Here is a 26,969-nt window from a genome sequence, read left to right on the forward strand (position 1 = left end):
AAATATCAAGGAATATAAAAGCTGACAATAAGACCTTTTAAAATATATAAAAAGGAAGATAGAGGTCAAAGTGAACATAGGAGCCTTAGAAAATGAATCTGGGGACACAATTTTGGAGAACAAAGAAATAGCAGAGGAAATAAACAGATATGTTGCATCAGACTTTATGGCGAACAATACTTCGAACGTCCCATTATTACTGAAGTATAGGGGGAAGGAATTAAGTACCATCACTATCAACAGAGAAGTAGTATTAGACAAACTAATGAGGCAAATGGCAGATAAGTACCCTGGTCCCGATGGCTTGCATGCTGGATTCCACAGAAATCATTGATTATAATTTTCCAAAAATCCTTAGATTCTGGAGTAATACTAGAGGATTGGAAAACTGCCATGCAAAAAAGGAGGGAGCCGAACAGCAGGCAGTTATATGCCAATTAGCCTAAAAGCTATTGTTGGAAATATATTGGCATCAATTATTAAGGAAGCAATAGCAGTATTTTTGGAAAATCATAATCTAATCAAGTTGAGTCAGAATGGCTTCATGAATGGGAAATTATGTCTGACTAATTTATTAGAGTTTTTCAATGAAGTCTCAAACAGTGTGGATAGAGGGGAGTTAGTAGATGTGTTATATTTGGACTTCCAGTAGGTGTTCAGCAAAGTACTTCACATAAGGTTAAGTCATAAAATAATACTCCATGGTGATGGAGGTAGTAAATTAGCATGGATAGAAAATTGGCTCATAGACAGAAAACAGCAAGTGGGGATAAGGGGTTCATTTTCAGGTAGGCGACATATGACTAGTGGTTCCACAAGGATCAGTGCTGGGACAATAACTGCTTACAATATATGTTAATGATTTAGAGGAAGGAAATGAACATACTGTAATCAAATTTGCAGATGACACAAAAATGGAAAGAAAAGTAAGTTGCGGCAGGGTTTACAGTTTACAGAGAGACACTAATAGGTTAAGTGGAGTGAGCAAAAAGTTGGCAAATGGAGTATAATGTAGGAAAATATGATGTTGTTCATTTTGAAAGGGAGAGCAGAGAACAAAGTATTATTTAAATGGAGAAAAACTGCAACACAAAGGGACTTGGGGAGGGGTACTTGTCCATGAAACACAGAAAGCTAGCATATAGTTGTAGCAGGTAATCAAGAAGGCTAATGGAATGTTAGCCTTTTTTTCAAGGGAGTTGGAATAAAAGAGTAGGGAAGTCTTACTGCAATTGTACAAGGTGCTGGTGAGACCACATCTGGAGTACTGTGAGCAGTTTTAGTCCCCTTATTTGAGGAAAGATGTAATTCAGTGAAGGCAGTTCAGAGAAGGCTCACTAGGATGATCTAGAATTTTACTCATTGGAATTTAGAAGAATGAGAGTTGATCTCATTTTAACACGTAGGATTCTTAAGGAACTTGACAGGTAAATGCTGACATGATGTTTCCCCTCATGGGAGAGTCTAGGCACAGAGGGTATAGTCTCAGATTAAAGGGGTGCCAATTTAAGACTGAGATGAGGAGGAATTTCTTCTCTCAGAGGTTTGAGAGTCTTTGACACAGACAGCTATGGGTGCAGAGTCCTTATGTATTTAAGGCTAAGATTGATAGATTCTTGATCAGCAGGGGAATCAAAGATTATAGGCAAAAGGCAGGAAAGTGGACAAGAGAAGTGTTGGATGTGCCACACTCCAACTGAGTGGCAGAGCAGGCCGAAGGGTCAAAACGGCCTACTCCTGCTCCTATTTCTTATGGTCTTATAGGAAGATAACATTTCAATATCTGTCCATTGGCTGCCTAAATCGTATGGCGTCTTAATTAACTATTGAAATCTTTGAAGGCACTTTGGGCAATTGATCTCAAAAGCCAAGGAGAAGACCATCAAATGAATTCTCCTTTTGTTTCACCAACAAGATTTCCCACCTACTGTTCAATGCTAATCATCTACATGCCTCACAACCTTTTAGATATGGGGAAGTGGTTTGGCTTCATAAAAGCAACTGTTAGATTTCCCATCTACTTCCCTCTTCAACAGTCTATTACTGCTCACTGAGAACTGACAACTCACTGAATCAGTTGAAATGACCTCTGAGCTGAGATTAAAATGGGTGCTCATGCTAAAGACACTGGGCAGCAATGCATTGCTCTTATCCCTGTCCAAATGGAATGGGCTCTATATGAAATTAAACATTTGTCCTCACCCCATTATGATCGTATCTAAGAGAAATGAATCATACATCATTGTATTCCAATGTGATTCATTCTAACAGTACACAATTGACGACAGGTCAGCTTACCAAACAAGATTTGCATCATGATTTTCATCTTAGATCACTCCCAACATTATTTGTATCAACAATAATTACTTGCTTGCTTTGTTCATTATAAATGAGAGTTTAATGTTTCCTCTATATGTCAAAAATGCTTGGATGAGGTAATGCTGGTCATACAACGATGCTTCCATTTATAAATGCACTTGGTTTCCTGAAGGTGAGTTTCACAATTTTGACAAACTGGTTATTGAGGTGAGGGTGTGGAAAACCAGTCTGTAGTAGATGTAACCTTTTGTAGGACATGAATTAGTTAAAGAAAAGCATCACTAATACATCTGAACACAGCCAGTTTGCCTCCTTCACCCAAGTAAGGTGTTTGTGTTATGGTGTGGGTGGAAAACCTCCCAGAGGGATTGGAGAAAGACAAATGTGAGCAGGAAGTCAATCTTTTAAATGCTTCGGAAGAAAAAAAATGACAATAGTTTACATTTATATAACACCTTAGTCTACTGAAGTTATATAATGGAATACAGCTGAATACTATGAAGTAACAACTGCAGGAAGCATGTTGGACAGGAATTGTTCTAAATCCAATTTAATTCTTACTTTAATGAAATCTAAACTGAATCATGTTACGCAGGGTTTTATTATGTGAATGTCGGAACATTACTCCGAAGACATTTGCTTATTTAAGGAGATTGAATGCCTTTCCCACTGGGAGAAAGAAATTTTTAGACTTGATTTGGCTGTAGACAGAAAGCAAGCATCTACTGGGATCAAGCTTCACGATGCACATTTGTTTACTCGCACACTCACCGGGGTGCAGGATGTGGCTCTCTAGGTGATTTCCAAATTTGCAGTTTGCTCAGTGTAAAGTGTCATCATGAAGCTTCACCTGCCAGCAACCCAACAAAAAATTAATGAAGGAAATCAGGAGGAACCAGTCCACAATTTATAATTTGCACTGTTGGTGGGTGAGGCTCAGGATCAAATGTACAGAATTTGGAAAATCTGCCCTCCAGTATACTGCATGTATTTTTTGGAATTGGGATGTTTTGCTGTCTCCTCTCTTTCTACTGCAGAATTCAAGAACCAGCATGAGTTGCCACCTTGGCCATCCACCTTTATCCTCATCACTTAATGTACACATCAGCAAAAGAGGGATGGCCTTAGGAAACAAGTGCTTTCATCAAGTGGCTTCAGTCACTTTGGGGAAGGCCTGTGGAGTGAATTCTGAAGCATAAGTGAGTCTGGCAGTTTGTACCTGACAGAAACTGCGAGAAGATGGCCTGCTTATCAGGTGGTCAACTTACTTTCTTCTTCAATGCAGAGCCAGGTAACTGGAAGGCTAATCAAGAACCTTTCTATCCCTGTCTTAAAGGCACTCAATGATTTGGCCTCCACAGCCTTCTGTGGCAATGAGCTCTAAAGAATCACCACCCTCTGGCTGAAGAAATTCCTCCACGTCTCAGTTCTAAAGAGTTATCCCTTCACTCTGAGGCTGTACCCTTGGGTGCTAGTCTGACCTACTAGTGGAAACATCTTCTCCACATCCACTCTATCCAGGCCTCTCAGTATTCTGTAAGTTTCAATGAGATCCCCTTCATCCTTCTAAACTCCATCGAGTACAGACCCAGGGTCCTTAACTGCTCCTTGTACGACTAGCGTTTCATCCCCAGAATCTTTCTTGTAAACATCATCTGGACCCGCCCCCCCACCAAAGCCAGCACATCCTTCTTTAGATATGGGTCCCAAAGCTGTTCACAATATACCAAATACAGTCTGCCTCAGCAGTACATCCCTGCCTCGTATTCTAGCCCTTTCAAAATGCTAACATTTCTCTTGCCTTCCTAACTGCCAACTGAACTGTATGTTAACCTTACAAAAATACTGGACTAGCCCTTTTGTGCTTCAGATTTTCAAAGCCTTTCCCCATTTAGAAAATAGTCTACATTTCTATTCTTCCTACCGAAGTGCATAACATCACTCTATCCCATACTGTATTCCATCTGCCACTTATTTGCCCACTCCCCTAGCCGATCCAAGTCCTTCTGCAGCCTCTTTGCCACCTCAACACTACCTATCCCTCCACCTATCTGTGTCATCTACAAACTTAGTAATAATGCCTTCAGATCCTTCATTCAGATTGTTAATGTACAACATAAATGGTTATATCCCAACACTGACCCCTGTCGAACTTCATTTGTCACTGACTTCCATCCTGAAAAAGACCCCTTTGTCCTTACTCTTTGCCTTCTGCCAGTCAGCCAATCCATTATCCACGCCAGTACCTTGCTCCTAACAACATGGGCTCTTATTTTATTTGGCAGCCTCCTGTGTGACACCTTGTCAAAAACCTTCTAGAAATCGAAATAAATCACATCCATTGGCTCTCCTTGTCTAACTTGCTTGTTAATCTCCTCAAAGAATTCTAATAGATTTTACAGGCTTGACAAAGCAATGCTGACTCTGCTATATTTTACTTCCGCTTCCCCCATCTTGGTCAGCAGTGCCCATCACTTCAAGGCTCACACCCATAGACAACAACCATCTGATTCCACATGGCTTAGCATCAGACACACACCATCCTTACTACATCATCATGCCTTATCTCTGACTCATTTAGAATATAATTGACAACTTTAATACTGCACTTTAGAGTAACTGAGTCATACAGCGCAGAAGAGGCCCTTTGGCCCATCATTCCTGTGCTAACCCAACTACACTAATCCCATTTTCCAGCACTTGGCTCACAACATTAATTTTGGAGTTCATTGACACCTTTACATAGTAATACTGTTGTCATGGGCTCTGAGTCCTTACAGTCTGAAAAATGAGCAGTCCTGTAGGTCCAGTGCAACCATTAGCAGTAAGTCAGTCTACTGGGGAGGTGATAGCCCAGTGGTATTATTGCTGGATTGTTAATCCAGGGACCCAGGTAATGTTCTGGCACTCAAATTTGAACCCTGCCATGGTGGAATTTGAATTACTAAAAATCTGGAATTACAAGTCTAATGATGACCGTGAAATGTTTGCTGATTGTCGGAAAAACCCATCCAGTTCACTAAAGTCCTTTCGAGAAGGAAACTTCCATCCATACCTGGACTACATGTGACTCCAGACCCACAACAATGTGACTGACTCTTAACTATCCTCTGGGGTGGGCAATAAATGCCAGCCCAGCCAGCGATGCCCTCATTCCGAGAATGAACAAAAAAAGAATTTGGGGAACTGCACGGGATTCAGTCAGGGGTCTGATCAGTCATTGCTCAGGGCTGTGCTTCCAAGTCAGTCAGTGCAGTGGGCTGCAGTCAGAACAGGAGGTTCTAGTCACTGAAAATTAATGGGGGGTGTTGCCACTGCTGTGGTGGGGAAGTTGTAGAATTTAGTTGTGTGGATGAGAGTCAGCAGGCTGGTACGTAGACAATAATTGTGAAGCTGGGCAACTCAACATTCGAAGGAGGGAAGATGGCAGAGGTTGCAGTGGTCAGGACTACTGCAGTGGTATAGGGTTTATTAATGGTCACCACCACCCAGGCTTCAATAGAGGTCGGTGCATAACCATGTTTGGTAAAACAAAGCCACATGCTTGGGGCTCGGGGTTAGAAGTGGAGAGCTGAAGAGGAAATAAAAGAGTTGCATGGGAATGGGGAATAGCAAAGCGGATGGGGCTGACAGGCAGAAAGGAGTGCAAAGGTTTAGGCAGTTACTTACCACTGAGAAACTGAGGCTGTGATTCATGACATGCTTGCACTGCCTTCCATCTTCAACCAAACCACAAGGGCAGAATTAAAGTGGAAAATAGCTGTCACTGCACCCAGCATGGATGGAATCATTTTATTTAATCTGCATTGTAATTAATGGGAGGCCCTTCAAAGTACAATACAATTAACAGACACAATGTACAGGTTAAAGACTTCTGTTGTCACATAACTGTGGAACCTCATTCATTGATCAACTGTCTCTATTATAAACCTTAGCCACAGCAAACTTGACCATCTCTTTCAAGATTACAAATTAATCCAGCTGAGCTGTAAAGTTTCATTTAAGTTCCACAATTTGCAATCACATTTCGAGGTCTTGCAGTAAGCACAAACTCCAGGAGCTGTTCATGTTACCCCTTTATCTATAAAATGCCCATGCCTTGGTTCAATATGCAATGCTGCTTTTCTTGGGTAATACTGAGTCAAGGATGGAGGGAGACGTTCTCATTATTGCCACCAGATGTACAATTTCCAACAGGACGGGAGTCAATGGCTTGTGCTCTATACATCTGAATCAGGTCAACAGTGTGAAAGGTCCATATAAATGCATCGCATTATCCTCCTTGTCATAGGCCCTCGTCTCCTATCGTTTTGAAGACACTGCTACAATTTTATTTGTGTGTGCTGTGACTCCCGAATGTTCACATCATTGATCATTCAATGTTGTGGGTACTTTTCTTTGCTGGGGGTGGGGTGATGTTCATAACATCACACTATGATATGAAGAGTATCTGCAATACAACACTTTCTTCCACCGAGGTCAACAAATGCCGTAAGATATCTCCATCATGTCAGGTTCCCATGCACGTCTGGGGGAGTACAGACCAGTGCAGACAGAAGATGCCACTTAATCCTTGGATGCTTTGCTCCAGACATCTGGTGAAACAAGAGTACCTGATAGACAATGATGATCCATGAGAGCTGCAACATTGTACTGAGTAGGAAAATGAGGATATTCATCAGAAGGACCATCATTTTCACCACCTTGCGGTGCAGCAGTATTGATCAAATGAACCCAGACAGAATTTCTTTGTCAACCTCTTCCAATGGGACTGTAAACATTTTGATGCTATAGACACACGCGAGCATTACCCAAAGTAATCCCAACTACAAATACAGCTAAACACTGATCTTTTTACGCTTTTCCTGTTATTTTTAATAAAAGCTAAGGTTACAAACTGATGGAAGACTTCACAACATCTAATGTTCCTCATGCAAAATTTCATTGTGGTATGAATACTATGGAAAAGATATCCATCATTCAGTCAGGGCTAGGACATCTTATGGCACTAAGAGTAGCTAGCCTGTCTAGCATCATTCTTATACTTGCAGCTAAAATGACAATTTCTCACATAGCTGATGAACATGCAATTTCAAATGTGATAATGTATTTAGAATTAGGTTTCACCTCTATAGTTTTCTTCTTCCTTTCCCTGTCAGAATTGGCTGAGTGGAGGGAGACAGACAGTGGTGGTAGAAGGCTGTTTGTGTAACTGGAAACAGGTGTCCTATAATATATATATAGATGGGAATATGGTGGAAGGGGGTTGATAAATATCTTGTTGATGATACAAAGATTGATCAGGTGGTTAATAGTGAGGAAGAAGGTCCCAGGTTATAGGAATACATAGACAGATTGGTCACAGAATCCTTACAGTGTGGAAGCAGGCCATTCAGCCCATCAAGTCCACACTGACCCTCTGAAGAGTGTCCCACCCAGACTCAACTCACTGCCCTATTCCTATAACACTGCATTTTCTGTGGCTAATCTACCTAGCCTGAACACCACTGTACACTGTAAGAAATTTAGCATGGCCTATCCACCTAACCTGTACATCTTTTGACTGTGGGAGGAAACCAGAGCACCTGTAGAAAACCCATGCAGACACAGGGAGAATGTACTAACTCCACACAGATAATCACCTAAGGCTGTAATCAAGCCTGGCACTGTGAGGCAGCAGTGTTGACTCCTGAGCCACCGTGCCGCCCAGATGGTCAGATGGACAGATCAGTGGCAGAGGGAACTTAACGCTGAAATGTGTGAGGTGATGCACTTTAGAAGAAGTAACAAGACATGGGAGTATTCAATGATAGCAGGACACTGGAAAGCTCAGAGGAACAGAGGGATCTTGGAGTGGTTGTCCATAGATTCCTGAAGGTGGTAGGATAGATTAATAGGATAGTTAAGAAGGCATACAGGATACTTCCCTTTATCAGTCATGGTATAGATTATAAGCCTTGCTATTGGTGCTGGGTATGAATGGTTAGAGCAATGCTGCACAGGTCTGCGTGCCTATCTGGCAGACGTAGAGTGTGCTGGACCTGTCAGTTGCCAACCTGTTCGTGGAGACAGCTGGAGTCATGCATACCGGAGCCAGACGGTGCATTGATGTCATGGATTCATCCAGCCTCCGTTCCGGTTTCCTGAGTATCTCCAGCAAACCTGCCTGCTGCTCTTGTGTCAGCTTGTGTGCTTTGACAAAGTTATTAATGGACATGGGTCCTCTCCTGCCTGAAGTTGAAGAGGTACCTGGTCTTCGCAGTCCTCTGAATGCTGGTGACTTGGGCTGTTTCTCCACCCACTAGCTGCTCACCAGAATGTGCTCCTGTCTGTACTCTGGCTAACAGACCCATCAAGGTGTCACTATCCAAGTTGGATGGAGGGTGTAGGACACAGCCTTGCTGGTGCTTCCTGTGTGTGTCTGTGAGATGTTGGCTGGAGGGGCTGCTGTATTGAGAGTGGTTGTTGTAGGGATGACATTGTGCCTGTAGAAAACAAGATAGGGAATCAGTAGTGATCTAGGGGTAGAGGCTTCAGCATCTCAATGGTGGGAATGGGAGAGCTGCACAGCATGACACAATGCATCTTATCTGGCTGCTGTGACATAGAGGACATGGTATCCTCAGAAATGATCTCTACCCTCTCCTGCAAGCTCAAAGATCCTCTTCTCATGGGGAGTGAGGTGACAAATATCAGGCAACCCAGCCATCTTGCCTCTTTCAACCTCATTAAGGGCTATTTGCTCCAGAAATGAGACAGAGGGACTGATTTCGTGAGCTGGGGGTGGCTGGCAAAGCTGTTAGTGTTGGTACATGTGGAGAAAAGCTGGTAAGGTGTCCTGATTGAGTAAGGATGCAGCCCAGAGGGTGGTAGGGTTAGTACTGTGGGGGATGGGTTGGATGAGGACCACTGAGGGAAGACGCTGCATCCAATTGAGAAAGTGGTAGACCATAATCCTTGGCAGCAAGTGGGTGCAGTGGCAGAGTTAGAGTGAGTGTGAGTTAGCAGAGAAAAAGTGTTAGCACTTCACTTTGTGGAATGCGGAAGGGCATTCACTTTCTGCATGGCTGGGCATTCCTCTAGCTCATGGACACAACACTGATTCAGGTGGCAACCATAGAAAAGGCTGGCAATGCCTGGTGGCATGGTCTCCTTTACCAGTCTTTGGAGAGAGAGGATGTCCCACTTTACCACCATCCAGTTTACCTAGATCTCCAAGTGTCTATCAGAAAATCAGGGTGCCAACTTAGCACTGCCAGGCTTCCCTGGGACAATTCTTCCAACACTGCTACTGTGAAGGGCCATTACTGGCTGGCAGTGACTAAGCTGGTGTATAGCTAAGGTTTAAATATGGTGTCAGTGACCTGAATCCTGGGACATCCCAGCAAAATAATGCAAGCATGCCTGCCGAAGGGACTGGTGCAAACACAATGGTTTGAGCAGTGGAGAGTTGCATGGGTTAAAATGTTAGAGCTCATGAAGTGAAATACTCCGTGAAATCCCCCGAACTTGACACTTAGCCAATTTTTGGTGAAACTCAGCTCATGAATAGGAGCAGAGGTAGGCCATTCAGCCCTTCAGGACCAACCTGCCATTCAATAAGATCATAGCTGATTTATATGTGTGTTTCTAATGTCACATTTCCATCCACTCTGAACAAGCTTTGATTTCCCAGCCTAATAAAAATATTCAATGGCCCCCATTTCACCCACCTTCTGAGGCAGTGGGTTCCAAAGTCACATTCCCCTCTGAGTAAAAAGAAACTTATCCTCATTTCTGTCTTAAAAGGGCAATCTCTAATTTTAAAACTGTGTCCCTTACTTTGGGACTCACTCTCAAGAACAAACATTATTTCCTTTCCATCTTGTCAATACCTTTCAAGATCTTAAATGTTTCAGACAGGTCACCCCTTTCTGCTCTAAAATAGAGTGAAAATAAGCCCGGTTTGTTGAACTTTTCCCATGTGGGATATGGGCATCGCTGTTTGGCCATCATTTATTGCCCACCCCTAGTTGCCCTTCAAAAGGTGGTGGGCACCTACCTTCTTGAACCACTGCAGTCCACCTGCTGTGGGTTCATAGAATTCCCACAGTGTGGAAATAGGCCATTCAGCCCAACAAGTCCACATAGACCTTCCAAGGAGCATCCCACCCCTATCTTGTCCCTGCATTGCCAATGGCTAACACACCTGCAAATCCTTGGACACAATGGACAATTTAGCATGGCCAATCCACCTAACTTGCACATCTTTGGACTGTGGGAGGAAATCAGAGCACCCGGCAGAAATCTACGCAGATACGGGGAGAATGTGCAAACTCCATGCAGCCAGTTGCCCGAGGCTGAAATCAAACCCAAGTCCCTAGCACTATGAGGCAGCAGTGCTAACCACTGAGCCACCATGGGTTAATCCACAATGCCCTTAGGGAGGGAATTCCAGGATTTTGAACCAGTGACAGTGAAGGAACAGCGATCTATTTTCAAGTGTCATCGACAGTGCTAACAAGCCGCACCTGCTCAACAATAACCTGCTCAGTGATGCCCAGTTTGGGTTCCGCCAGGGCCACTCAGCTCCTGATCTCATTACAGCCTTGGTTCAAACATGGACAAAAGAGCTGAATTTCAGAGGTGAGGTGAGAGTGACAGCCTTTGATATCAAGGCTGCATTCGACCGAGTGTGGCATCAAGGAGCCCTGTCAAAACTGGAATCAGTGGGAATTGGGGGCAAACTCTCCAGTGGTTGAAGTCATACCTGACACATAGGAAGATGGTCGTGGTTGTGGGAGGTCAATCATCTCAGCTTCAGGACATCTCTACAGGAGTTCCTCAGGATAGTATCCTAGTCTCAACCATCTTCAGCTGCTACATCTATCATAAGGTCAGAATTGGGGGTGTTCGCCGATGATTGCACAATGTTCAGCACCATTCGTGATTCCTCAGTTACTGAAGCAGTCCATGTTCACATGCAACAAGATCTGGACAATATCCAGACTTGGGCTGACAAGTGGCAAGTGACATTCGCGCCACATAAATGCCAGGCTATGACCATCACCAATAAGAGACAATCTAACCACCACTCCTTGACATTCAATGGTGTTACTATCACTGAATCCCCCGTTATCAACATCCTGGGGGTTACCATTGACCAGAAACTCAACTGAACTCACCACATTAACAGAGTGGCTACAAATGCATGCCAGAAGCTGGGAATACTGCGACGAGTAACTCACTTCCTGACTCCTCAAAGGCTGTCTGCCATCTACAAGGCACAAATCAGGAGTGTGATGGAATAGTCCCCAATTGCTTGGATAAGTGCAGCCCCAACAATACTCAAGAAGCTTGACACCATCTGGGACAAAGCAGCTCATTTGATTTGCACTACATCTACAAGCATTCACTCCCTCCACCACCGACGCTCAGTAGCAGCAGTGTGTACTATCTACAAGATGCGCTGCAGAAATTCACCAAAGATCCTCAGACAGCACCTTCCAAACCCAGGACCACTTCCATCTAGAAGGACAAGGGCAGCAGACATATGGGACCACCACATCCAAGTTCCTCTCCAAGTCACTCACCATCCTGACTTGGAAATATATCGCCGTTCCTTCACTGTCGCTGAGTCAAAATCCTGGAATTCCCTCCCTAATAGCATTGTGGGTCAACCCACAGCAGGAGGACTGCAGTGGTTCAAAAAGGCAGCTCACCACCACCTTCTCAAGGGCAACTAGGGATGGGCAAGAACTGTTGGCCAGCCAACAACGCCCACATCCCACAAATGAATTTTAAAAAAAGCCAGAATGGTGAGTGTCTTGAAGGGGAACGTGAAGGTGGTGGTGTTCTCATGTATCGGCTGCCTTTGTCCTTCTAGTTGGAAGTGGTCGTTGTTTTGGAAGGTGCTGTCTGAGGATCTTTAGTGAATTTCTGAAGTGCATCTTGTAGATAGTACACACTGCTGCTACTAAACGTCAGTGGTGGAGGGAGTGGATGCTTGTGGATGTAGTGCCAATCAAGCCGGCTCCTTTGCCCTAGATGGTGTCAAGCTACTTGAGTGTTGTTGGGGCTGCACTCATCCAGGCAAGTGGGAAGTATTCCATCACACTCCTGACTTGTGCCTTGTAGATGGTGGACAGGCTTTAGGAGTCAAGAGATGAATTACTCGCTGCAGTATTCCTGGCCTCTGACCTGCTCTTGGAGCCATTGTGTTTATGTGGTAAGTCCATTTGAGTTTCTGGTCAATGATAATGCCAAGGATGTTAATAATGGGGGATTCACTGATGGTAACACCATTGAATGTCAAGGGACAGCGGTTAGATGGTCATAGCCTGGCACTTGTGTGGCACGAATGGTACTTGTCACTTGTCAGTCCAAGGCTGGATATTGTGCAGATCTTGTTGTATTTGAACATGCTCTGCTTCAGTAGCTGAGGAGTCATGAATAGTGCCGAACATTGTGCAATCATCGACAAACATCCCCAATTCTGACCTTATGATAGAGGGAAGCAGCTGAAGATGGTTGGGCCTAGGACACTACTACCCTAGGAGCTCCTGCACAGATGTCCTGGATCTGAGATGACCGACCTCCAACAACAACGACCATCTTCCTATGTGCCAGGTATGACTACCTCTGCCAACTAGCAGAGAGTTTGTCCCTTGATACCCATTGAGTGCAGTTTTGCTAGAGCTCCTTGATGCCACACTCCTTGATGTCAAAGGCTGTCACTTTCACCTCACTTCTGGAAGTTGTCCATGTTTGAACCAAGGCTGTAATGAGGTCAGAAGCTGAGTGGCCCAATGGAACCCAAACTGGGCGTCACTGAGCAGGTTATTGCTGAGCAAGTGCTGTATGGTAACACTGTTGGTGACACCTTCCATCGCTTTACTGATGATCGAGAGTAGACTGATGGGGCGATAATTAGCCAGGTTGGATTTGTCCTGCTTTTTAGGACATACCTAGGCAATTTTCCACATTGTAGGGTAGATGCCAGTGTTGTAACTGTACTGGAACAGCTTGGCAAGGGGGAGCAGCAAGTTCTGGAGAACAAATCTTCAGTACTAGTGCCGGAATGTTGTCAGGACCCATAGCCTTTGCAGTATCAGTGTCTCCAACTGTTTCTTAAGATCACATGGAATGAAGTGAATTGGTTGAAGACTGGTATCTGTAATGCTGGGGACCACTGGAGAAAGCCGAGGTGGATTATCCACACCGCACGTCTGGCTGAAGATTGCTGCGAAAGTTTCAGCTTTACCTTTTACACTGATGTGCTGTGCCCTTCCATCATTGAGGATGGGGATATTTGTGGAGCTTCCTCCTACGGTGAGTTGTCTAATTGTCCACTACCATTCAAGACTGGATGTGATAGTACAGCAGAGCATAGATCTGATCTGTTGGTTGGTATAGATCTAGTAAACCTCCACTGAACTGTCAGTTGTGGGGGATACAGTGAGTTGGATCTGCATCTGCATGTGGTATGACCAGAGAAGTGAAGAAGAGTGACCATGGCAGAAACCATTATTTGCATCTCTGCAGGTACCCACAATGGAAATTGGATTTCAGCGGCAGAGCTCCCAGTGCCAGACAATGTTAGATTAGTTGGAGTGTCTCAGAAATGCTAGTATGACAATCTTACATATAATAAATTCTCTGGTCCAATGTGCTGGGGAATCAATTCCAGTCTATCTTTCTTTTCAAATAACCTAAGTACAAAGGATCAGCTTAGAATAACAAGACCAGGAGAGTTACTTGTGAAAGGACATTGAGCTGCCAAATCCTGTGTTACCTGTTGCTAACTATAATCTGTTGAGAGGAACATGAATGACTTCAACAATACCGTTAACTGTGGGGTATGCTGAATGTGGTAAAAGAGACAAACAGAAATCCTCTTGGAAAGGAGGCTTCGGATTTGCGTATCTGTAACATTTGCCTTGGTCTTTCATTTGCTTTCCATTTCTCTATGACAACCAACCTGATAAAACCTTGTGAAAAATACATCAGCATACTGAAGGCTGACTAATATTGCAAATGCTCCTTGAAAGTATTTGGACGGAATTGAAGGCATAAAATTCTGTTGCAAATGTTGTTAATGTTTGCTTTTAAAGCAGATTTTAGCAGATGGTGGAATTCAGTCACTGTCTCCGTCAATGAAGCAGAACTTGTGAAAGCTGTTTTCTGCACACTCAGACTGGCTTGTGTTCAGTTACGCGTCCATAGTTAAGGTAGTGTGGGAATTTTCATTCAGGGATATTTGAATCTGCCTTGAATCCATACTTTCATTACATCAGTGCATAGGAACAAGAGTAGGCCATTCAGCCCAACGAGCCTGTTCCACCCTTCAATGAGATCATGGCTGATTTATGCCTTAACTCCATATATCTAGCATTTACTGCCATTTGTGGAGCATCTCTCCTGAATGATCTAGGCCTAATTCTCAGACTTTGTCCCACTAATTGTAGAATCTCCAACCAGTGGAAGTAGTTTATCTTTATCTGCCCTGTCTTTTCCTTTTAATATCTTGAAGAGTTTGATTAGATTGCCTCTTGACTTTCTAAACTCTAGAGAAAACAGGCCTAATTTGTATAACATCTCCTCATAACTTAACCCCTGAGATCTAGGTATCATTCTTGTAAACCCACATTTATACTCCCCTCAATGTCAATAAGGTATGGTGGCCAGATCTGCTTACAGTACTCCAAGTGAGGCCAAACCAGGATTTGTATAACTGCAGCATAACTTCTCCGTCCTTATACTCCAGTCCTCTAGAAATAAAAGCCAGCATTTCATTAGCTTTCTTGATTATTTTCTGCACCTTTTCATAACATTGTCAAGATCTATGATCCTGGGCCCCTAAATTTCATTGGACATCTACCATATTTCCTTCTAATGCCACAAAACTCAGAGAGGAGCACTCAATGTGCTTCCCATTCTTGGAATTTAGGTTGTAGTGATCAAAAATCGAGCAACTATTTTTTAACTTATTACTTCCTAATGTCATCCACAAAAATGTCATCTACCTTCAACATCTATTTTAGACGGATAGGCTCAGCACAATGCATGTTCCCAGTGTAAAGACCAGGAAATCAACTTAAATAAAATTCCATTTCACTGATTACGTTAATAACATTCTTCTTACATGCGAGAATTTGAGGCTAGTCTAATATATGCTATATAATTTGAATAAGAATGTGTGTAATGACCCAATTTCCCATTTCTTGCACATCACTCTTCAAAGCCCCTTTTGTATTCATACAACTAACATTCATTATGCTTAAACGTGGTGACAATTTCAAGATTCCAAAGGTCTGTAAGTAGAGCTGTTAATATCATATTACTTGACTGATTGATTAAAATGAGGCTGCAGCTAACATTATGTGACAGTTTGCTATTGAACCCTGAAAAATGTGACATCAGCCAGTCCCTAAGAAAAGCATGGGTGAGCAGAATAATCATAAAATGTTATGGGCTGGGTAAATAGAATATCTGAAACTCCTGTCACACTCAGTCTGTGCATGTGCCTGTTGTCCCAAATTCTGATTCATGGCTGACTTCTGAACTTCTGAATTTCTGCCCTTTCACTCTCTTCCTTTCTAGTGGTAAGGCAAGTGGTTTTAAGGTCATTTGCTACTCCTTTAAATGATCTCCAAAAACTTTGCTGTGCACGACTATCCTTCAACTCGAATCCCTCCAGAGGTGAAAAGATTGCCAAAGACAAAACAAAATCATTGGTTTCACTTTAAATGTGGCCAGGAATTGGATTGAGAGTGTTGCTTTTGTGACAGAAACAAAATTGCTTTTCCATCATTTGTGTCCTATTGGCATGAGCCCCTTCATCCCCAGTCATTAAGTAATCTCTGCAACAGTCCACATGTAAATAGATGGGGTGGAGGCAGGAAAGGCTTAATGCTGTTTTTTTAAAAAGTACAGAATTAAAGCCCAACAGGGCCAGAGTTGGAGTTATGAACAAACTACTGCTGATGGAATGGAACAGAGGCTAAGGTTTGATGTTTTCTTTAGTTTCATGTCTATAAATTATATATGAGCATAGTTGGAATGAGGTAGAAAATGAGGGTTGAGAGGAAGCACACAGCATGGTGATGGAAGGGGAAGGGAGCAGGAGGATGTGTGCAGAGTGTACAGGAAACTGGGGAAATAGAAGACGGTCACACAAAAGCATGGAACAGCTATACAGGTGCCTAGGGAACAGAAGTAGAGGTTTAGGGGGATAGAAAAGAGAGAGTGAGAGCAATGGGATAATGATCAGGCAAACAAGGAAATTGGAAGAACATTCAGTGAGTTACAGTTTGGAGGTCAGAAGGAGAAGGAAATGCGTTGTAAAAATAATGATAGACATCGAGTTAGACAGAGGCTCAGAGAAGGGACATCAAAGCTTTAGATTGAATGATAAGGAACCACAGGGAAATAAATGAGATAGATGACAGGATATGGGACTTGGAGAATACAACAAAAAGGGGTGCAAAGGGAATGTCACACTGGAAAATGACAGCAATTTTGAAAAAACAGGGAGCTGAGTGAGCGGTATCAGAGAAGGAGAAATGGAAAGGAATGTAGGAGAAGGAGCATGATGTATGGCCAATGAACTAGACTTTGGGACCGGGGAAAGGTCGACACTCAGCTCAATATTTGCAAGGAGCAAGGTAAAGTACAAGATGCAATTCAAAATGGGCAGTGAAGAAAATTCTTGCAATCTGACTCCATTCTCACTGTCACAATATCAAAGTTTCCTCAAACGCTAGTCACAACTCTCCCTGACCCATGACCTTACCTTGTCCTGAACATTCTGAACGTATCTGTCACTCCACGCCATGCCATAAAAAAATACTTTTAATTACTCCCATTCTTAGCATTTGTCCATGGATATCCCCATGATGTTTGTAGTCTACTGTCAGGGTTTTGTGTTTTTTTTAATGCTGTTCTTTATATCTGAATGTTTGTGTAGTCTGCCACCCATGTTTATGTTCTTCAGTCCAATTCTAATACTGCTGAATCTTTTTAATTCCCATTGTGTTGCTTAGAGTTTTTACTGCATGCTACTTCTAATGTTTTCACTTTTATGACAGTTGCTCCTGATGTCTCTTTAATTTATAAGTCCCACTGCTTTCAGTGTAGTTTCACACCCTGTGGCTTGGTCTTACTGTTCATGTTGGTGTGTTTTAAGTTTTGCCAGAGAAAGAAAGGGAGATGTGTCAATCTGAGACACTCTCGCTTATCTCCAAACAGGTTAATCAAGAAGAGAACAGGTCAACTCTTCTTTCCTCCTTTCGTTAAGTGGCTGCAGTTAGCGTTAGGAAGAGTGAAGAAGGTGTGGACTTGCTCTCTTCCACTTTTCTCCCAGCTTCTCAAAAGGGTTCTGCCCGATCCATTCCACAGGTAACAGCAGATCTCCTACATCTTAGCTACGTTGTCATTATTCTGATGTGAGCGAAGACAAAGTATGTGAACAGGTTAAACAACAGTTCAGCACCTCGCAGATGAACCTGATTCTCACACAACATTCAAGCACAAGTACCAAAAGACAATCAGGAGGAGAAACACAAATTGATTCCTTTTCTTTTCCTAGAACTCACTGCCAAAATGGCACCAATATAACAGTGTGGATCAATGATTTTCTTTCTCTCGAGACCTGCTCACAGTAAACTGATGAGCAGAACAGAGACATTTCACTGTATTGTATTAAAGTTCATTCTACATGGTGCCTCCCCCGGAAACCTGAGGGGCAACTTTTTCACACAGAGGGCATTGCATATACAGAATGAGCTGCCAGAGGAAGTGGTAGACGCGAGTTGAGTTACAACATTTAAAAGACATTTGGACAGGTACATGGATAAGAAAGGTTTAGAGGGATATGAGCCAAATGCAGGCAAATGAGACTAGTTCAGTTTAAGAAACCTGATCGACATGAACAGGTTGGGCTGAAGGGCCTGTTTCAGTGCTGTATACTTTTATGACTCTACAAAAGGTTTCCTTGCTTTGTACTATCCTATTTCTACTTAGTCTTTCAGAAATCCAACATGGGGTTTTTGGGCCAGCCTTCATAAACTCACTGGAAATATATAAGTTCTTTTAAAAAAACACTGCGCATAGTTTCTCCAGCACTTCTTGTTTTTGTTCCAGATCACCAGCATCCGTAGCTCTTTGTTTTATTTTACTGTGAACAGTTTGCTTGATTGGAAACCAAATCTGTACTTAAAAATTGGAGTCAAACCTCTCAAGAGTGAAATTCAGGAATTCTCCTAAAGAGTAAGTGTGGCTGAAGTTTCGAGCTCTCCTACAAACTGCAACTGATGCTTGATGTTCATATTAAATCCAAGATTGATCGATTTTTGTTCACCAAAGGGATATAGGTCAAAGGGGTTAAATAACAGATCAGCCACCATGTTATTCAACAGCAAAACAGGCGTGAGGAGCTGAATGAGCCAATCCCATTTCTATGTTCTTATGTTTTAATTGCTTTTTCAGGAAAATTCAGCTTTTGTTTTGGAAAAAATGACCCTGGGTAAGTAAATAATCATGACATTATCTAGGTCACAGAAATTAATTTGATTACAATTGTTTAAGATGTTAGGACTTTCAAAATTATCAAATTTTTTAGGCTTCAATGTTATTTTTAAGAAAGGGACATCATTCAGGTTTTTTTGTACCAAAATAGAACGCAGCAGTAGAGGACCCCTGGAGACGTGTGATGTTGCAGTCCAATACATTTGCTCTTCATTGCCATGATGTTTGCTTCTGAAGCTTACTTTAACCAATGGGCAGCATGGGTGCTGAATTGATTCATCAACTCTGATTCCGCACTCATTGTATGCCAAGTCACACATGTATTTTTGGTGGCCAAACATTTATTAGTGGTTTCTTCCATCAAATGGGTCTTGCAATCATTTTGATGGCAGGAGAAAAACCTACCACTCACACAAAGCAAAGAGTGCACTTTTCAACTCTGATTTGCTGTTTGTTTAATGTTTGCACCCTTGGGTGCAATAAAAGTTGAGCATTTGGTGAAGAGATTGTTTCATTAGACATTAACATTGAAAAGATGATTCACTTGAAACCATTTCCAACTAGACATATGCATCAGATTTTATCACTAAAATTAACTTCAATAAATCACCTCTTTTGTTCAGAAAATGTATATCCTGAATATTCACAGTTAAGTGCTTATAGCTGAACACTGGGGACTAAAATAAGAGAATGATAGACAGCACCAACCTTCAAAAGACCCACAAGCAGTCTTCCGATTTAATTACAGTACATTAAATGTCAAGGAGACTGATTTATCACATAAAGAATGCTGATAGTTTTGAAACTGTGAATAAAGGGACACTATGTTATTATTTATAGATCAACATTGCAGACTGTCCGCAACGGTGGTGTAAATTTGAAAAGATACAAAGCAGCTGCTGAGAAACAGCATTGCATTAAACTGGCTGTTATGGAAACCACAAACAGTCCACATCTCATTGGCACCAGACCTTCTTATTTATACAACATAGTTAACAGAAACCTGTTTAGAAATAAACAATTTGGATATATATCTAAAATACCTTGATATTCAGAAATGCAAACAGAGGACAATGAGAAGATTAAGCATGTTCAAGTTTGGGTTACAAGCTAGTCTTCCACAAAATAAAAGTGTTTATATAGTCAACGATTAGGAACATACTGTGGACGGATATTGTCCTGATGCACATTTATCATCTGGTCATTCATAAATATTGTGAAAAATATGTGAAAATAATATGGACCTCAGCAAGCACAGGTTAAGGAGGAGCGAAGTCAGTCAGGATTCCCCTTCAATGAGCTTTGTGTGGTGAGGTCAGAATCAGGAATGTTGTGATCTGATTCATGGTTGAACTATTTCATGAACTCACCGTCTGGAATGCTTTACTCTGGTCAACCAGGCGCACATTGACAGAACGTATCAGAAAACTCTAAATTCACAGCCCATAATTTTCTGACCTTTTGGTTGAAAATTCACAGGCTGCAGTAAAGGAATTTCTTGATCTGCACTCCAGGCATGGACCAGAAGAACTGAAGTGGAAAATCCCGATCATTATCACCACCCTCGAAGGGTGTCTCTGGTATTTACTAAGCTTTCAGTTCAAATTTGGACTCCCACATTGGTGATGGGAACCTTTATGTCCCACAAGAACTACCTGACACCATATCTGAATCGCATTATTCTGACAGGAAGCAGCCTTGGTCCTTGATTCCCATGACATTTTTAACCCTGAAGAAAGAAATCAGGAAAATGACACATGCTGGTCAAACACGTATACTTCAAAATGGAGCTCCAGTACGACTAAAATATTAATTTTCAAGTATAACCGAGTTTTACTTGTTTTCATAGAGTCATACAGCACAGAAAGAGGCCTTTCGGCCCAACTCATCCATACCAACCAGGCTTCCTCAACTGAACTTGTCCCATTTGCCTGCATTTGGCCCATATCCCTCTGAACATTTCTTATCCATCTACCTGTCCAAATGTCTTTTAAATGTTGTAATTGTATCCAGTTCTATCACTTCCTCAGGCAGCTCTTTCTATAAATGCACCACACTCTGTGTAAAAAGGTTGCTCCTCAGGTCCCTTTTAAATCTTTCCCGTTTCACCTTAAACCTATGCCCTCTAGCTTTGGACTTCCCTACCGTAGGGAAAAGACCTTGGTTGTTCACCTTATCAATATTCCTATAATTTTATAAACTTGTATAAGGTCACCCGTCAGCTTCCTATGCTCCAGGGGCAAAATGTCCTAGCCTATCTAGCCTCTCCTTATAAGTCAAATCTTTCATTCTCAGTAAAATCCTTCTAAATCTTTTTTGCACTCTTTCCAGTTTAATAACATCCATCTTATACCAGGGCAACCAGAATTCCATGCTGTACTCCAAATCTGACCTTACCAATGTCTTGTGCAGCCATAAAATGACATCCCTACATTCAATGCTCTTACTGATGAAGGCAAGCGTGTCAAATGCCTTTTTCGCCACCATTTCTACCTGTGACGCCACTTTCAAAGATGTCTGTACCTGCACCCCAAGATATCTCTGTTCAACAAAATACCTCAGGGTCCTAGCATTAACTGTATAAGTCTTGCCCTGGTTTGTCTTACCAAAATGCAACCCCTCACATTTATCTGAATTAAACTCCATCTGCCATTCCTCGGCCCCACAAGCCCAATTGATCAAGATCCCATTGTACTCTGAGATAACCTTCTTCACTGTCCCCATACCGCCAATATTGGTACCATCCACAAACTTACTTAATCATGCTTCCTATATTCTCATCGAAATCATTTATATAAATGACGAACAACAGTAGACCCAGCGCCAAACCTTGCAGCACACTGCTGGTCACAGGTCTCTAGTCTGAACAACAGTCCATTACCACCACCCTGTCTCCTACTGTCAAGGCACTTTTGTATCCAATTGGCTAGCTCTCCCTGGATCCCATGTGATCTAACCGTACAGTCAGTCTACCATGTGGAACCTTCTCAAAGACCTTGCTGAAATTGAGCTAGATAACATTTACCACTCTGCCTTCATCTATCTCCTTGGTCACCTCCTCAAAAATCGCAATCAGGTTTGTGAGACATGATTTCCCATACACAAAGCCACGTTGACTATCCCTAACTGGTATTTGCCTTTCTAAATGCATATAAATCCTGTCTTTCAGAAGACCGTCCTACAATTTACTCACCACTGACATCAGGCTCACCGATCTGTAGTTTCCTGGCCTTTCCTTGCAGACATTCTTACATAATGGCAGAATATTAGTCACCCTCCAGGCTTCTGGCACCCCACTCATGGCTGTCATTGATACAAATGTCTCTTCCAGGGGTCCAGCAATTTCTTCCCTAGCTTCCCACAAAGTTCTGGGATTCACTTGGTCAGGTCCCACCTTTATGCATTTTAAGACCCCAGTACCTCCTCTTCTGTAATGTGGACTCTTTTAAAGACATCAAGTTCTTTCCTCAGGTCGCTACTTTCCATTTCTTTCTCCACAGTAAATACTGACATGAAATATTCTTTTAGGATCTCACCCACCACCTGTGGTTCAACACATAGACGGCCTCATTGATCTTTAAGGGCCCCTATTCTCTCTCTAGTTACTCTTTTCCCCTTAATATACCTGTAGAATCTCTTTGGATTCTCCTTTACCTTATCTGCCAAAGCTATCTCATATTCCCTTTCTGTCCTCCTGATTTCCCTCTTAAGTGTTCTCCTACTCTCCCTACACTCTTCAAGGGATTCACTTGATCCCAGCCCTAGACATATGCCTCCTTCTTTTTCCTGACGAGAACCTTAATATTTTTCATCATCCAGTGTTTGCTACTTCTGCTAGCCCTGCCCTTCATGCTAACAGAAACATGCTGTCCCTGAACTGTTATCCTACTTTTGAAAGCTTCCCACTTGCCAGACATCCATTTACCTGAGAACAGCCTCCCCTAATCAACTAATATCATCATAATTGGCCTTGCCCCAATTCAGAGCTTTAACTTATGGACCAGGCCTATCCTTTCCATAACTATTTTAAAACTAATCGAATTATGGCCACTGCTCCCAAAGTACTCTCCCACTAACACATCAGTCACTTGCCCTACCTTATTTTCCAAGAGGAGGTCGAGTTATCAACCTTTTGCTAAGTTTGTCCTGAATGAACTTGTCCTTCCTGCTGCATCTGACTTTCTGTTGCTCCTGATAAAAAATCATTTCACTTCTCTTGTTGCATTGTATTCCCAGAATTCCCAGAACTTAAGATCTCTCCTTCCACACTTTGCTGCAAACAGCCTCATCACATTCTCCTTCTTTAGTGTTTGTCCCACTCATTATTTTCTTAACTTTCTGCACAACCTAAATCTTCCAAACAAAGTGTATGCTTTGGAAATTAGTGCTCCACCTTGGCTACTCCATCTCCTGCTTTGCTGCTCTTCCTGTAGTTCTTTCTGTTTCATGCTGGGCTTTCTCCATTCTTGTTACCCCTCTTCCCCCACCAATCCCAACCACCACACTTACTGCCTCAAATTCAATTTTACTAACCTCCTAAACCATATCCTCATCCAGGCCTCCAAAACCTTTACTGCTTATGAATCCTCCCTCCCCAGTGAATGTCCTGGTCATGACAATAGATCTTCTGCCACTCTTCTTCATCTATTGTCGTTCAAAATGTTTCCAATGTTCTCCCAAATAGTTTGGGGTTGCAAAAAAATTTTGACATTTTAATTTGGACTGAAATCTGACTCGCCTCTGCTGAGGCCATTTTGGCTTTCTATCATAATGTGCCTAATGTCCACAACTGGGGCATCTTGTTCAAGCTTAAACTGAGTTCTTTGCCCAAAGTTGGGCAATAGCTTTCTTCCCCCCGCTGCAATATTGCTTGGGATTGCCTTTATCTCCCCCTCACTGCTGCCAATACTCGAGCTCATGCCTTCATTACCATAATGCAACTCCCCACCCACGACTGTGTTTAACTTTTCCTGGTCTTTGTGTTTTGTTTTGGTAATTACCTATTACATATTTCCCCTTTCAGTGGGCTTCTCAGTATCCTAGGCCTCCTTCAATGTACCTAAAAGCTGCTGTTTGATGGTATGCCAAAGGATACTTATGTGTATCCCTATAATGGCAAGGCTGGGATTGGATACCTTGTGTGTTAAACCCCAATGGCTTGCCTCTCGTGTGGTGTGGTAATGCCATCAAATGGCTTGGTCAAATAAAAAAATGGTGCAAACAATTAAATTGTATGATTTACACTCTCTGTCATCACATTTAAGAATAGAAGGAGTTGTTTTTAGAGAAGAATAAAATGAAGGAAAGAAAGGTAAAAGTAAACTGATCACAGCAGCAAACTATTTGTGAATGATACAGCACCTCCAAGACCTGGGGCAGGTTTACCTGTAGCTTCAGGACCCCACCATCAGGGTCAAATGGGGTCAGAACATAGCTCTATATGGAACTCACTTGTGTTTTACTCACTTGTGGCCCAACTAGTGGCCAGAAGTCAGGCTGTTAGTTAAAGAGAGCAGAGAGGCTCTTGATGCTCTCTGTAGGGTATAGAAGGCTCTTCAGTTTGGAGCAGCTGCAGAATGCTCTTACAGGTAAGTGAGAAAGAGGACAACCCAAAATTGAGGGATCTTCCCTCCAAATTTATGCATATGAAATAAAAAAGACCCTTGAAGCCATTGTGGGAAGTGAATGCCACTCCCCACCACAGGAAGGTCAACAGTTACTGCTGAATGCATGCAGACATTGGACAGGGATGGGGGGAGGTCTTCTAACCTCATCTGGAACACCATATGCCAACAAGAGGCTAGCTCCAAGCAGCTGCACTGTGTCCCGCTGCCAACAGGGATCTGGCAACTGACTGAAAACTCCCTGCCAATCACTGTTAATAGGCCTTTGAATCAGTCAATTGCGTAGCCTCCCATAGCTTCCAGAATAATGTACCGGGGACAAGAGGTGGTGCCGTGGAGCATGCTGGTCTCACGGTGGTCTAGGGGAAGTGTATGAACACCTCGGCTCACCTCATACACTAGGGGCTGGGTGGGAAGGGTAGGTTGGCTTTGGTGCGTATAGATGGGCTGGTTTATGACTTCACTGAATCACAGAAGTATCACTGCACAGAAAGAGGCCGCACGCTCCATCTTGCCTGCACCGGCTCTTCAAACAATCCACTGCTTTGTCTCCAAACCGTGCTCATTAATTTTAATCCAATGGCCTCTTGAAAGCCTCAGTTGAACTTGTCTCCAGCACACTTCCAGGCAGTGCATTCCAGGCCTTAAGTACTTGCTGTGAAAAGATTTCTCTTCACTTCACCTTTGCCTTTTTTGCAGATCACTTCAAATGTATGCCCTCTTGTTCTTGTGCTTTTTACAGCAGGAACAGTTTCTCACTACCTACTCTACCCAGCCCATTCATGATTTTGAAAACCTCTATCAAATCTCCTCTCAACATTTTTCTCTCCAAGGACAACAGTCCCAATCTTCAATCTATCCTTAAAACTGAAGTTTCTCGTTCCTGAGGCAATTCTAGCAAACCACTTCTGCACTCCCTTCACCTGGGAGCTAGACTTGGGGAAGTGTGAACCTGTGGGGTTACTGCGATGAGCTGCTCAGAGGGGATGGGGATGTTTGGGAGATCACTGGCACCTTCAGGCTGAGGCTGAAAACCACTGGCAAAGGAATGTTCACTGTCACCTTCCAGCATGATATAAATGGAAATTGCGCAATGTTGAAGAAAATGGCTGTGAACATATTTGGAGTGGGTGGTGGTAAGTGATTTGACCTGTGAGGAAGGGGACTGTAGCACACACTGATCAAGGGGTTTTAAAAGGGAAGAACATTTGTCAAGCACTGTACAGGGCCAGGCATTCAGACTCTTTACTCTCTGGCTGTCCTACCACAGTGACCCTCTCTGTCTCTAGCCCAGCCACTGGCCACATTTATACACACACAGCCAGCTGAACAGTTAGGATGTTGAACATGAAGTGCCTAAGGTGTTGATGTGATTCAATGTCATGTAGACATATGGTTGCCCTTTCCTATCTGGTGTAGTAGGTGATCTGTACATAGCCCTATCCATTGAGCCTAGTTGATGCCCCTGAAGATGCTTCTGCCCTCTGCACAGACTAACAACCATATGAACAGTGAAAAAAACAAACATTTATTAGGAACTTGTCAATTATTTACAAAACATTAACACTCGCGTCACCTCAATACATTTTCCTATTCCTCTCCCTCCCTCACATTGGGTCTCAGGGCACTCCCCTGTTCTGCAGCTAGGCTAGAGGGAGCCTGCTCTCTAGTGGAGCCCATTGGCCCTGGATGTTTGGTGGTGCCACGCAGGGGCATTTGTGTCCAGATGGTCCAGGCATGCCAAGGCACATCTCTCCTGAGGCAAGTTAATACTCATCGGCCTGACTTTTCAAGGGTCAGGTAGAGTGGAAGTAGAGGGCCTGAACACTTCTGCAATGTCCTGAGTGGAAACTGCTGAGAGGCCTGTGTATGATTCCACCTCAGGCTCTCTGCCTGCTGGAACCACCCTGTCTCCTTCTGAGGGGTTGCCCGTGCTGCCCTGTTATCATGTTTTCAGTCCTGAGGACCATTGGCTGGGGCAATGGAATGTAGATCGGTGTGTACCTCTCCAACAGACCCTGAGTGGCTGGGCCATGGCTATCCTTGTGTGTGTGTGTGTTTGTGTGTGTGTATATACGTGTGTGTGTATATGTGTGTGTGTTGTGCCTGTGTGTTGTGCATGCGTGCATGTGTGTGTTGTGCGTGTGTGTGTTGTGCGTGTGTGTGTACGTGTGTGCGTGTTGTGCGTGTGTGTGTCTGTATGTGTGAGTGTGAGTGTGAGTGTGTGTGTGTATGTGTGTGTGTGTACGTGTGTGTGTGTGTACGTGTGTGTGTGTATACGTGTGTGTGTGCGTGTACGTATGTGTGTGTTGTGCGTGTGTGTGTGTATATACGTGTGTGTGTTGTGCGTGCGTGTGTGTGTGTGTGTTGTGCATGTGTGTGTGTTGTGTGTGTTTGTGTACGTGTGTGTGTTGTCCATGTGGGTGTGTGCATGTGTACATATGTGTGTGTTGTGCATGTGTGCGTGTGCGCATGTGTGTGTGTGCGTGTGTGTGTGTGTACGTGTGTGTGTTGTGCGTG

The sequence above is a fragment of the Rhincodon typus genome, chromosome 1 (assembly GCF_021869965.1).
Source record: "Rhincodon typus isolate 14 chromosome 1, sRhiTyp1.1, whole genome shotgun sequence".
NCBI classification, from domain to species: domain Eukaryota; kingdom Metazoa; phylum Chordata; class Chondrichthyes; order Orectolobiformes; family Rhincodontidae; genus Rhincodon; species Rhincodon typus.